Source organism: Gopherus flavomarginatus, unplaced genomic scaffold, assembly GCF_025201925.1.
Source record: "Gopherus flavomarginatus isolate rGopFla2 unplaced genomic scaffold, rGopFla2.mat.asm mat_scaffold_89_arrow_ctg1, whole genome shotgun sequence".
Classification (NCBI taxonomy): domain Eukaryota; kingdom Metazoa; phylum Chordata; order Testudines; family Testudinidae; genus Gopherus; species Gopherus flavomarginatus.
In genome coordinates, this window is record NW_026115175.1 from 363,428 (window position 1) to 374,543 (window position 11,116).

Sequence of the window (11,116 nt, forward strand, 5' to 3'; positions counted from 1 at the left end):
GGATCCCTGAGCCCTTTAAATCTCAGCTGCTGCCGGGATTCAAAGGGCTCTGGGCTGCCCGTGGCGGTGGGGAGCCCTGAGACCTTTAAACCTCAGCTGCGGCCGGGAATCTCTGCGAGCAGCCCAGAGCCCTTTGAATCCCGGCCGTGGCTGGCAGGCCGGCTTTAGGAAGTGCGGGGCCCCGCAGGGATGACTGGGGAAAAAAAAGCCTTTCAGTTCTTAACAACCGGTTCCCTATAAAAAGTTCTGCCACAGTATGTATTTTTTGTACCAGTAGGGTTACCATACGTCCGTATTTTCCTCCCAGATGGCGATTTAAGAACCAAAAAGCCTGACATGTCCGGGAAAGTACAGATGTATGTTAACCCTACCTAAAAGTTCTTTTTTAAAAAGATGGGTCTGAACTAGAAATGAGCTCTGCCACTCCCTTAGGGTGTGCTAGGGTGCACATGTGTGGGTCCCAGCTGCTCCCTGCCCATCTCATTGAAGCAGGTGTGCAGGGTTACTTCCCTCGGAACTGCAGGGCACCAGTGAACATGGGGCTGGCTGGAGGTGGGGGAGGGGGAGGATGCGAGAGGTAGGGTCTGGCTGCAGGCTGGGCAAGGGGTGTGGGGCAGGCTGGAGACAAGAGGTGTGGGGTGGGCTGGCTGGCTTCAGGCAGGGCCACAGGGAGGGTGCGGCATGGGTTGGCAGGGCTGGAGACAAAGGAGTGCGGGACTGGCTGGCTTCAGGCAGCGGGGTGTGGCAGGGGTTGGCTGGAGACGGGTTGGTGCAGGGCTGAAGGCAAGGCAGGGGGTACGGGGTTGGCTGGAGACAGGGCAGGGGGTGCAGAGCTGGTGCGGGCAGGGCAGGCAGTATGGCAGGGGTTGGCTGGAGACAGGGCAGGGGGTGCAGGGCTGGTGCGGGCAGGGCAGGCAGTGTGGCAGAGGCTGGCTGGAGACAGGGAAGGGGGTGCAGGGCTGGCTGGAGACAGGGGTTGGTGCAGGGCTGAAGGCAAGGCAGGGGGTGTGGGGCTGGCTGGAGATGGTCAGGCTGCAGGCAGGAACTGGTGCAAGCAGGGCAGGAGGTGCGGGGCTGGTGTGGGCAGGGGGTGCAGCAGGGGCTGGCTGGGGACGGGCTGGCTGCAGGCAGCGCAGGGGGTGCAGGTACAGGGGGTACAGCCCATCCTCTATGGTGAGTGCCTCCTTCTCCTCCTCCTCCTTCCCCCTCTCCCACTAGGGTAGCAGCAGCAGCCTGGGGCTTGGGGGCTATTTCAAGGGCCCGGGGCGCCCCTGCTTCCACTGCCCCAGCTCTGTAAATAGCCGCGGGAACCCTGGAGAAGCGGCGGGGCTCCAGTGGCTATTTAAAGGGCCGGGGAGGTAGAAGCAATGGGAGTCCTAGACTTTTTAAATAGCTCCCAGAGCCCCGCAGCCATACCCCATGGCTCCAGCAGCAGGGCTCTAGTGGCAATTTAAAGGGCGTGGGCTTCCAGCCCCTGCTGGGAGCCCCAGGCCTTTTAAATTGCCCCCTGGGGAAACTGGGCCACCCTGGTACAGCGCACTGGCTTTTGCTGGTACTGGGGCTTGGGTGCGGGGTCCTCTTAGGAGCGAGGCCGATTCAAGGGAATTGGTTAAATTGGCCTAAAGCCGGCCCTGGTGGCTGGGATTTAAAGAGCTCTGAGCTCCCCGCCCGCCTGCCCAGAGCCCTATAAATCCTGGCCGCGGCTGAGATTTAAAGAGCTCTGGGCTCCCTGCGGCTGCCGGCAGCTCAGAACCTTTTGAATCCCGGCCGCGGCTGAACTTTAAAGGGGTTTGGATTCCCCGCGGCTACGGGCAGCCCAGAGCCCTTTGATTCCCGGCTGCGGGACGCACAGTGAGACTTCACGGGCTGCACGTTGCCCGGTGGGCCTTATGTTGTGCAGGCCTGGCATGGAGGGGCAAAATAGGTAAGAAATTTCCGTGGCCTGTCACTAGCAAATAGTAGCCACCATGGATCCTGCCAGAGGTGGCTACATCTTAGCACTGTGGGAAGCAACCCTTCACAGAGACCATTTGTCTTGTGGTTTGGGATACTTCTCAAGACATGCTGCACTCAGAGTGACCCCCTCATCCTGTGCCAGCTGGAGAAAAGAAAAGGGGCCAGCCAACTCTCCCACTACCAGCTGCGAACCACTGATCCCCAAACAGGGGGAGGCCTCCGGCTTTGATGTGTATTAAATATCAGGCTGGTCTCTTTCTTTAGCTAAAAGAGGGAACAAATGATCCTCAAAGGAGAGGGGAAAGACAATCACTGGGAAATTTAATCCCCTGCAACATCCAGAATGGAGAGCGACTCAGGGCAACAGGTTCCCCCGAAGGAAGAAGTTTTTGGGATTTAGAAACATAAGGAACAGCACAAAACTTGAGAGGATTGTTAATTGACATTTGATAATGACACAGAGGGAAAACCTGAGCTTTCAGATCAGTGTTCAGAAATGAAAGACAAAGGGTGGAAATCAGAGATTTTGGATCCATTTTGCAAATTATAGAGAGGAAAGTGGAAAATCAGAGGGATTTTATATCAGTTGTTGATAGGAGGTAAAATCTGAGTGTTTCACATGAATACTTGATAAATGAATAAAGAGGAAATGGGCAACATTTGCAAACATTTTGTGTTCAATAATCTGAGAAAAGGTGTAAATCTGAGATTTTCTTATTATTTTATAATTAGAGACAGGAAAATCTCAGGGCATATTCAATTAGAAATAGACAACTAGAGAGAAGTGGGGCAAATGTTTAGGTTATTTTATTTGAATCTTTGAGATTTGCAAAGAAATTGTGTCACAAACTGCATATTTGATAACATGAGAGGAAAACACCAAGATCTGAGGGGAGAGAGTCACTTTCCTGTCAGGGCCCAGTGCTCCCTCCTCCTCCCCCTCCGGGGTCTCTCACTCACTGGGGGCTCCAGGCGGGGCTGGTGCGGTCAGAGCCTGGGGCTGCCTAGGGGGCAGGTCCCAGCTGGAGAAAGCCCCCCCCCCCGGCCAGGATAGGAATGTGCTACTGGTAGCAGCCTGGGGCTGGACCCTCTCTATGGGGGACACTTGCTCCCCCCTCCCCTTCCTGGCCCTTCCCACTGCCCTGTTGCCAGCAGAGAGTGGCCCCCCCAGCCCAGCCCAGAGGTGTCCCTGTCTCAGGCCCCCCCCAGCCTCTGCCCAGTTCAGAAATCACTCGGGGGAACCATTTCCCACCTACACAAGGACAAATCACTGCAGGTGAAAATGGGGGGAAACACCCCAAACCTGAGATCTGAACTGGCCATTGGCAAAGGGGAGAGAAAATGGGGCACAATGGGGGGAGGGGAACAGGGAACTTCTCAGGGGTTTGAGGGAAGGGGGTGTCAGCCTGGATGTTGCTTGTTGCTCTCTAGGGAGAAAGGGGGCAGGACAGGAGAGGAGGGGGGTCTCCACGGAGGGGGCAGTGGTAATTCCGAGGGGATCTCAGCCCTCCCTTTTTCTCCCCGCTCCTCAGGGGTCACCTGCTCTTCTCCCCTCGCCCCCCGGCCATGTCCCGGCTGCACAGACATTTTCCATCCATCCCTTTCCCAGGTCTCCGCCCTCCGCAGCCCCTGCCCGACCCCACGCAGGGGCTGCTAGGTGTAATGCATGTTCAGTAGGGATTTCTCCCCTACTAATGCTGGGGTGTCCTTCTCCTATAGGTTAGTCTACTAATGATCTCATCTTGGTGCCATGTGTGTCAGTTCATTGCCATGGCACTCGTGTGCTTAGACATCTGAGGATGCTCTATAGAAAAGCTCCTTGAGTGAGGTGATCCACAGGGAGTAGCTCAAAGCTCCAAAGTGCCTGGCCGGGGCAGGACATTGGCACAGCAAGGGCGGGGTGTGGCAGTGACATCACAAAGGCCTTTTGCAGGACCTCACACTATTGGTCAAAGACTATTGGTGAGCAGGTGGTGACCTCACAGAGAGATCCTGACATCAGTCAGGGGCCAGGGGCTAGGGAAACCTCAGAGACCCCTGTGGCTTTGCTTCAGCAAGTCTCCTTCTCCAGGTCTCTGTCTGAGGACTGAGAGAGTATTCGGGTTCACGGACGTGAGCGCCAGGAGAAACCTCTTTCCAGTTTTCTCCTTCCCTTGTAGTGATTTTACTAGAAAACAGCCGTCCCTCTTTAGAAGGTAAGAGCCTCCTGGAGGTGTGAAACCTGTTCAGTCTGATCCATCTGGTGAGAGTTGAATTCTAGGCATGGAAAACATGAGCTTAAGGAGGCAGAATTTTATTCCGTACCTGGGATTTTGTCCCTTAGAATCATGGGGACATTAGGGTTTGTCCTTTGTGTTTCACCTTTTCCTCCATCCACCTGTCCCTCCCTCCTTTCTCTTCATCTCTTCTTTTGTCCTTTCTCCTGTTCCCCTCCCAACACCAGGACGAGTGTGTGCGTGTGTGTTGCGGGGGAGTGCTCTGCAGCTCTCACTGTGGGAGTTCCACCCAAAAATGTGAGGCTGAAATAGTGCTCAGGCAGTCAGGGCTGGATTAACCTTTTGTTGGCCCTGGCACCAAACATATTTGTGGGCCCCAATATAGTCACTGTGGGCTCCGAGTGTGGGCCTGGTGGGGCAGTGCCATTGGTGCCTTCGTATACCCGGTACTGAACCTCAGAGACATTTTTCATTTTGATCACACACCTCTCCATGACTATATGCATTGCCATACACAGCTCCCTCAGCCCGCGGGTTTTCTTATTGAGCTGTACACCCATGTGGGTTTACCAGTGTCCACAGTGAGCAGAACTTTCATAGTGACCAAGGAAACTCCCCACAGATTTATCTCTTTTCTCATTCAGACCTTCTCTAGCCATGTCTCCAGTACCCCCCCATGTCACCAGTCACTGCATGTGGTCCTAGTCTCAGCTCAAAGTCCTAAAGCCAGCAGACACCTGATCAGTTCTGACAGATCCCTCCCTCAGCCCCCATCCTGCCATGTGAGCAAGCCACCTGCAAACACCATTTCCCCAAAGTGAGGACTTAGCCCTTGGGAATCTGAAGACACCAGCGTCTCTCCCTCTGCTCCCATCTACGTGCTAGTCTGCTACCTGGTCACCACCACCTCTCCCCATACTTGTTTCCTTTCTACTTTGGACATGCTCCCAACCAGCTGGAAGCTCCCTCTGCAAGCCTGACCTGCTCCCGCCTTCCCTGCTCCCCCGACATTCCTTTCCTACTGGTGACCTCTGTTCCTTGAGGTTAACTCCAGTGTCTTTAGGTGCTCTAGCTTTATGGCCCCAGGAGTCATAGAGCCACTTGTAGTTTCTCTAGCTACAGCCATGGGGCAACTGCCAGAGGCCAGCCTTAGACAGCTGCAGCTACTAGCCGCAGGAGCGGAGGCAATGCCAAGGCTGAGCATGCTTGAACCTTGCAAGGGCAGCACTAGGGACTCTAAATCCTCAGCACTGGCCCTAGGCAGCTGCAGGCTCTGGAGTTAGGCACTTTCCTCCTCTAGGTTCCTGCATGGTTACAGAACTGCAGTAAAGTGGAACAATTATCAGCTTCTGTGATTGGAAGATGTCTGGATCCATCTAATAAGACCGTCCTACATAAATGAGGAAAGTTGAAGTGCCTTTATTATTCTTTTGTTCCATTCTTTGTTTCTATGGGGAATTTGCCAGTGCAATATCACTGTCTTCCTTTTAAACAAACAAAACTAAAAAAAAAAGTGTAATGGCTGTTGAAAATAGCAATTCCAGCCCTCGTTAGCACTGTGAAGACCCCATCGTTTGTTGCTCAATTTTCTCCTACTTTTTCTACAGTATATGACAGTGGATCAGCATATTTGATTTGGGAGAAATGAAGTAACAGCTGCCCAAATTGAGCTAGAGCACTCCTGATTTTGAGGTGTTCAGATCTGGAAGGCAGGGGCTAGATTCCCTTTATGAATATTAGATACATCTGGAAAGGAAAAGTCAATTTCTATTTTCATGGCTCAGAAGTGGAAATCCTCCTGTCCTGTATCTGAAGCTGTCCAGGTCCAGTAGAGCCTCCCCTTCCTTACTTACCATTTTACCTTCTGGTGGGATCCACATACCTCCCTTGCCCAGCTTCAGATAGAGAGGGGCCCTGTCCAGTTAGTCCACCCAGTTCCATCTTTGGGGGCTGCCAGGCGAGGTCACACCAGCATCCCTAAGCCTGTCTGGGGAAGTCTTCTGAGGGTGCTACCTGGGCCAAAGCCTTCTACTCCCTGGTCACACCTCTTCCCTATTCACAGGTGGCACCCCCTTCTAGCAGCCAGCCAGCCCCCCAGCCCCAGCAAGCTGCAGCACATGGAGTCTCACAGCTTCCCCCCTCCCTTTCCTGTTGCTCTGGGGATTACTGTGATGGAGTGGGGACTGTCTGTGTGGGGACTGGGAGAGCAGCGGGTGACTTTAGGTGAGGGACAGGACCTAAGCCTGTAACTTTAGCTAGGCAGCGGGGAGGGGGTCAGCACCTTTGCCCAGGAAGCTGAATAAAGGAAGGGGCTGGCTGGAGGGAGTTAGTTCAGTTTTGGTTTGGAGCCGGGTTGTTGGAATTCAGGGAATCCCAAACTGGGAACTAAGCTTCCTGAACCCCCAGAAGGACTCGATTGAGGGGTCCTGGTTGTGCTCCTTGCTTTCAAAGACTGTTGGTATGCAAATTTTAACAACAATTTTTGCAATTAACAATTTGACCAATAAAGTTTCTTTTCCTTACTTAAGGAAATGCATTAGACTTTAGTATATCACATTCTCCTGATTTATCTAAACACTTTGTATTCCAAGTTGAACAAAACAAGTATCTGCATTTTAATTTAACCTTTTTGTTTGATTTTAAACTAGATTATTTTATAAAAATATTAAACACAAAAATTCCGGCCACAAGACAAACACCACAAGACAGAACATAGAACACAAAACATAATTTCTATTGTGCCAGTAAATGCATGGTACGTTGAATGCTGTTTAGCTGGCATCAGTTTTCTCTGATTATCTGAAAGACAAAAAAACAGAGGTCTACCCCTTCTGGGCAGACAATCATTGCTTAAAATAGACAAATACCCTTGTTGATTTCAGGAAAAACAGAGGAATTATCCCATATTTTATGTGTTTCATAGGCAGCCCAGGTTTCAGTGGCCCCTACCTTATCAGTTAGATAATTTGCATGAATACAGATGCTTTCTGGCTTGCTTTTTACTTTTAACTCTTGCTTTCAAACACTGAAAGAAAACATCACTACTTATAGTGCCCTTACAGCCTAATAAAATTTCAATTACATAGCACTATATACATTCTTCAGCTAATTTAACTAAATTCTAAATGATTGCAATTAACAATTTCTTTGCCTCAATTTATTTACAAACATTTCAAAGACACCAAGAACTTTCCTCTTTAGCATTTTTACAAAGTTCAACTGCTGTTTCCTCCAGCAACTACAGAGTTAACTTCTCACTCTCCCTTAAATCACTTGCTTGTCTCCCAACAGCCACTTTTATCAACTCAAATCACCATTCCAAGTAAGTTCTGGGTATTTGAAATCCCCATGCTTACACTTACTTACTCCTTCCTTCCACTACACCCTTAAAGTTTTCCAACCTGTTTTCCAATCTCTCTGTCTGTTGCTTGCCCGCCTGGGCCCGATTCTGCTTTTCTCACTGAACCGTCCCTTCCATAGGCACCAACTTCTTCCACTACCAGTTTAACTAGGAGGGTGGGCTTCTCAACTAGCCCCCCACCCCTCCTGGTCTCTTCCCTTAAACATTCTTACTCACAAGACTACCCGAGTCCTCCTTCATGAGGCTTGCCACCTAGACGAAGACACATGGCCCATTGGGCAAAGGCCATTTACTTAACATATAATTTGAAGGACTACTCTTAGAGGGTTTACCCAGAGACTCATTCATCTGTTTGACACTTAAACAGAAAAGAGAATTACACAGAGAGCAGAGGGAATTACAGTCTAAGCCAGACTTTCCCACTTCTATACACTGACCGCTACAGGGGACAGGACAGAAGGATCTCAATTTAACCTCAGAGCTGTCTCGCACACATGGCTTCCACTCCGAGGAATTACGAACAAGAGGTTCAGTTCCACCCGCACTCCTAACACCCAAATGAACAGAGAAAAAAAACAACAACAGTAACTGGTTAAATAGAACAGAACCAGAACCAGATAGTGTTTCCTTATCCTATTAGGACTCACTTTTACTCATGCAGTTCTCAGCATATAACACCAACGGTACCAAGCAAAGCAAACACAAAATAACAAGGGTAAAACAAATAGATGGTGTAAATTCTGCAGGGCTCCCCCCTTCTTAATTGCTCACCAAACTGTGACAAATTTCTGTTACCAATCTATCCCTCATGTCAGATGATCAGGCTGACACTACAGGATCGTTGGGGGAAGATAAAGAAAACACACCATATAACTGAATTTTAAAGCTTCATTAATAAAATAATAAAACAACAACGGAGAGTGTTGGGAACGCTCCCACATCACTCAGGAAAATATTAATGCCCCAAGCCCGAAGCTCCTTTCATACTTACACACGTACGTCCAGACTGGCCACTTCTGTGTATAATGTTCAGAGGAGGGGGAGAGGTGGAAGGGAGATTATCCTGTATACAGCTTGTCCAGAATTTCCAACATGCTTCTGCTCTTGGGAGGGCTGTTCTTTTACACCCTGGAATCTCCTGCGGCGTCTCTTTCAGAGATTCCAGTCCAGGTCGGCTGCCTGTGGCTTCTTTGGTGTCACCAAGCCACACCGACTCCAGGGTCACAAAGGCACACTGTTGGATCTTACTGGACAGTTAAGCTTTGCAAATGTAATTTCAGTTCTGTAACTTGTATTTCCTTTGCTTCGCCTCTGTCTATATTTTTTCCTTCACAGCCAGCTGGGGCCGAAAGCAGCCCCTCCCTGCACCAAGCACAGTCCGCGCCGATTCCTGACCCTGAACGCAGAGCACCCCCCTCCTTCCATCCCGGGGCCAAGATGATTTTTAAATTAACCCGTTCCTTATGTCTTTTTCTTTCTTTTTCTCTTTACCATTAAACATTCTAGTAGCAATGCTAACTACTTCAGACAAACTTTTCCCTTGCGTACCATCTGGATGCTTTCTAAATCTTTTTGCAATATCCTTTGCACATTGTGACATGAAAACCATTTTAACCATCTCCTTTCCATGATCAGTTTCAGGATTTAAATTCCCATGCTTTTTAACTTCACAAATCAGTCGAGCACAAAAGTCAGAGAGGTGCTTATCTGGATGCTGAACACAAGCACTCACCTTGCTCCAATTTGGAGTAGCCTCCCCTGCATCTCTAATGCCATTCAAAACAGCTTTTAAAAATCCATCCAACTTTGTCTTTTGAGCTGGATTATTGGGATTCCAGTTAGGGTCAGTAATTAGCCAAGGTGCATTCAAATGAGCTGCAGATTTTTCTTTTACTTTTTGTCTTTCATCTTCTGTCATGAGAGTATCTAATAACTGATTTACATTTGCCCAAGTGGGCACATGAGTGAAAAAGATTGTGCAGAACATTCTTTCCACTGCCTCAGGATTGTCTCATAAGTGAGACATAGTGCACTGCCAGTTAAACAAATTTGAAGTTGCAAACAGGGTATGGGTAAAACCATCTCATGTTCCCCAGCAACCAGTAGAACCAGATAAGTTCTCAATGAGGCTTGTAATATCAGAGGTATCTCAGAAACATTCTCTCTCATGGAGTTAAGTAACCTAGTGGGGGTCCACAAGGGCAAGGACAAGGGCTGCTGTAATATTGGGGGTGTTTGAAAAGCAGTCCCTGACCAAGTTTGCAAAAGGCTGGCTGGAGGCTGCACAGAGGGGGTGAGGCTGCCTGATTCCTCTGAAGATGAGGGAACATCACTCTGAGCTCCCCCTTGATTCTCCTCTGTCCCTGAACTGTCCCTAACCTGCTTTTGAATCCTTGCACTCCATCAGACGGGGAAGAACAGGAACAAAATTGTCCTCCTCCCGGTGCGGCTCTGGTGCATATGGTGGGTGATCTTTTTACAAGAGCTCTCCATACAAACAGCTTCAAAAGCTACCCATCCCTCCATGGGTTTATAATTATACCATACAAACAAGTAATCCATTTGTCTCGGCCTAAGATCAACCAAAATATCCCTTAAGGAGTTCCTCCTATCTGTGGAAAAGGTTTCACCCACCGGCCAGTCTCTGGTTGGGGACAAATGAAAGGTAAATGATGGCCATTGGATCCAACACAGATTTCTCATCTTAAATTTAACTAGATCAGCTGTCTCAGAAATCTCTTTCCAATCTCTAAGTATCAGAGACAACGGGGCATCCCCCGGGCACTTACTGCCAACTTGTCTCATTTTAATGAAGGGACTCTAACCCCTCCTCCCCGGGTCGAGGTAAAGGGACTCTAACCCCCACCTCCCCGCGTCGAGCGCTCGCTTACCTCTCCAGGGACTTGAACACCTGGACTGAGACTCAAACCCAGGCTGGGACTCTAACCCAGACAACTTCGATCCTGTGCAAACCTGGACTGGGACTCTAACCCAGACCTGGACTGGGACTCTAACCCAGACCTAAGTAGTCAGGGACCCTAACCCCGACAACCTGGACCCTACTCAATGGGTAGGTGGACGTTGCTGGATTTCCAAGAGTTTCAGCTGGTTCACAGAACACGCCTTATCGCCAACGCAGAGATCAGATCACCAGGCAAGGCTCCTCTAAACTGGAGGATGCGCGCTGCTTTGCCTTAGGGTCCGATCCCCCGCCGGAGAGTCAGGCGGGTCCCGGCGGAGTCGCCAAAGATGTCAGGGACTCTATCCCAGACGGCAAAGTTCGTTGTCTGACCGCGAGAGAGACAGGCAACACCAGCAAGGTCCGATCAAAAGCTCTTTATTGACAAGTGCACGCATCAATAGAGAGCAGCTCGTCTCCAGAGAGAACCAGCCTGCTCTTTACATCTTAGTACAAGCCTCTATAGACAGTTCCGTCACGTCATAAATTATTCACTGGAGCAACCCACCCCCTTCTTCTAACAACTAGAAACTAGACACCTTTAGTATACATGCATGCCTAAAGTTAGAAATGTAGGGGAGTTAAAAACAAACAAAGAACAAAACCAGGGAGCGAAAACAAGGA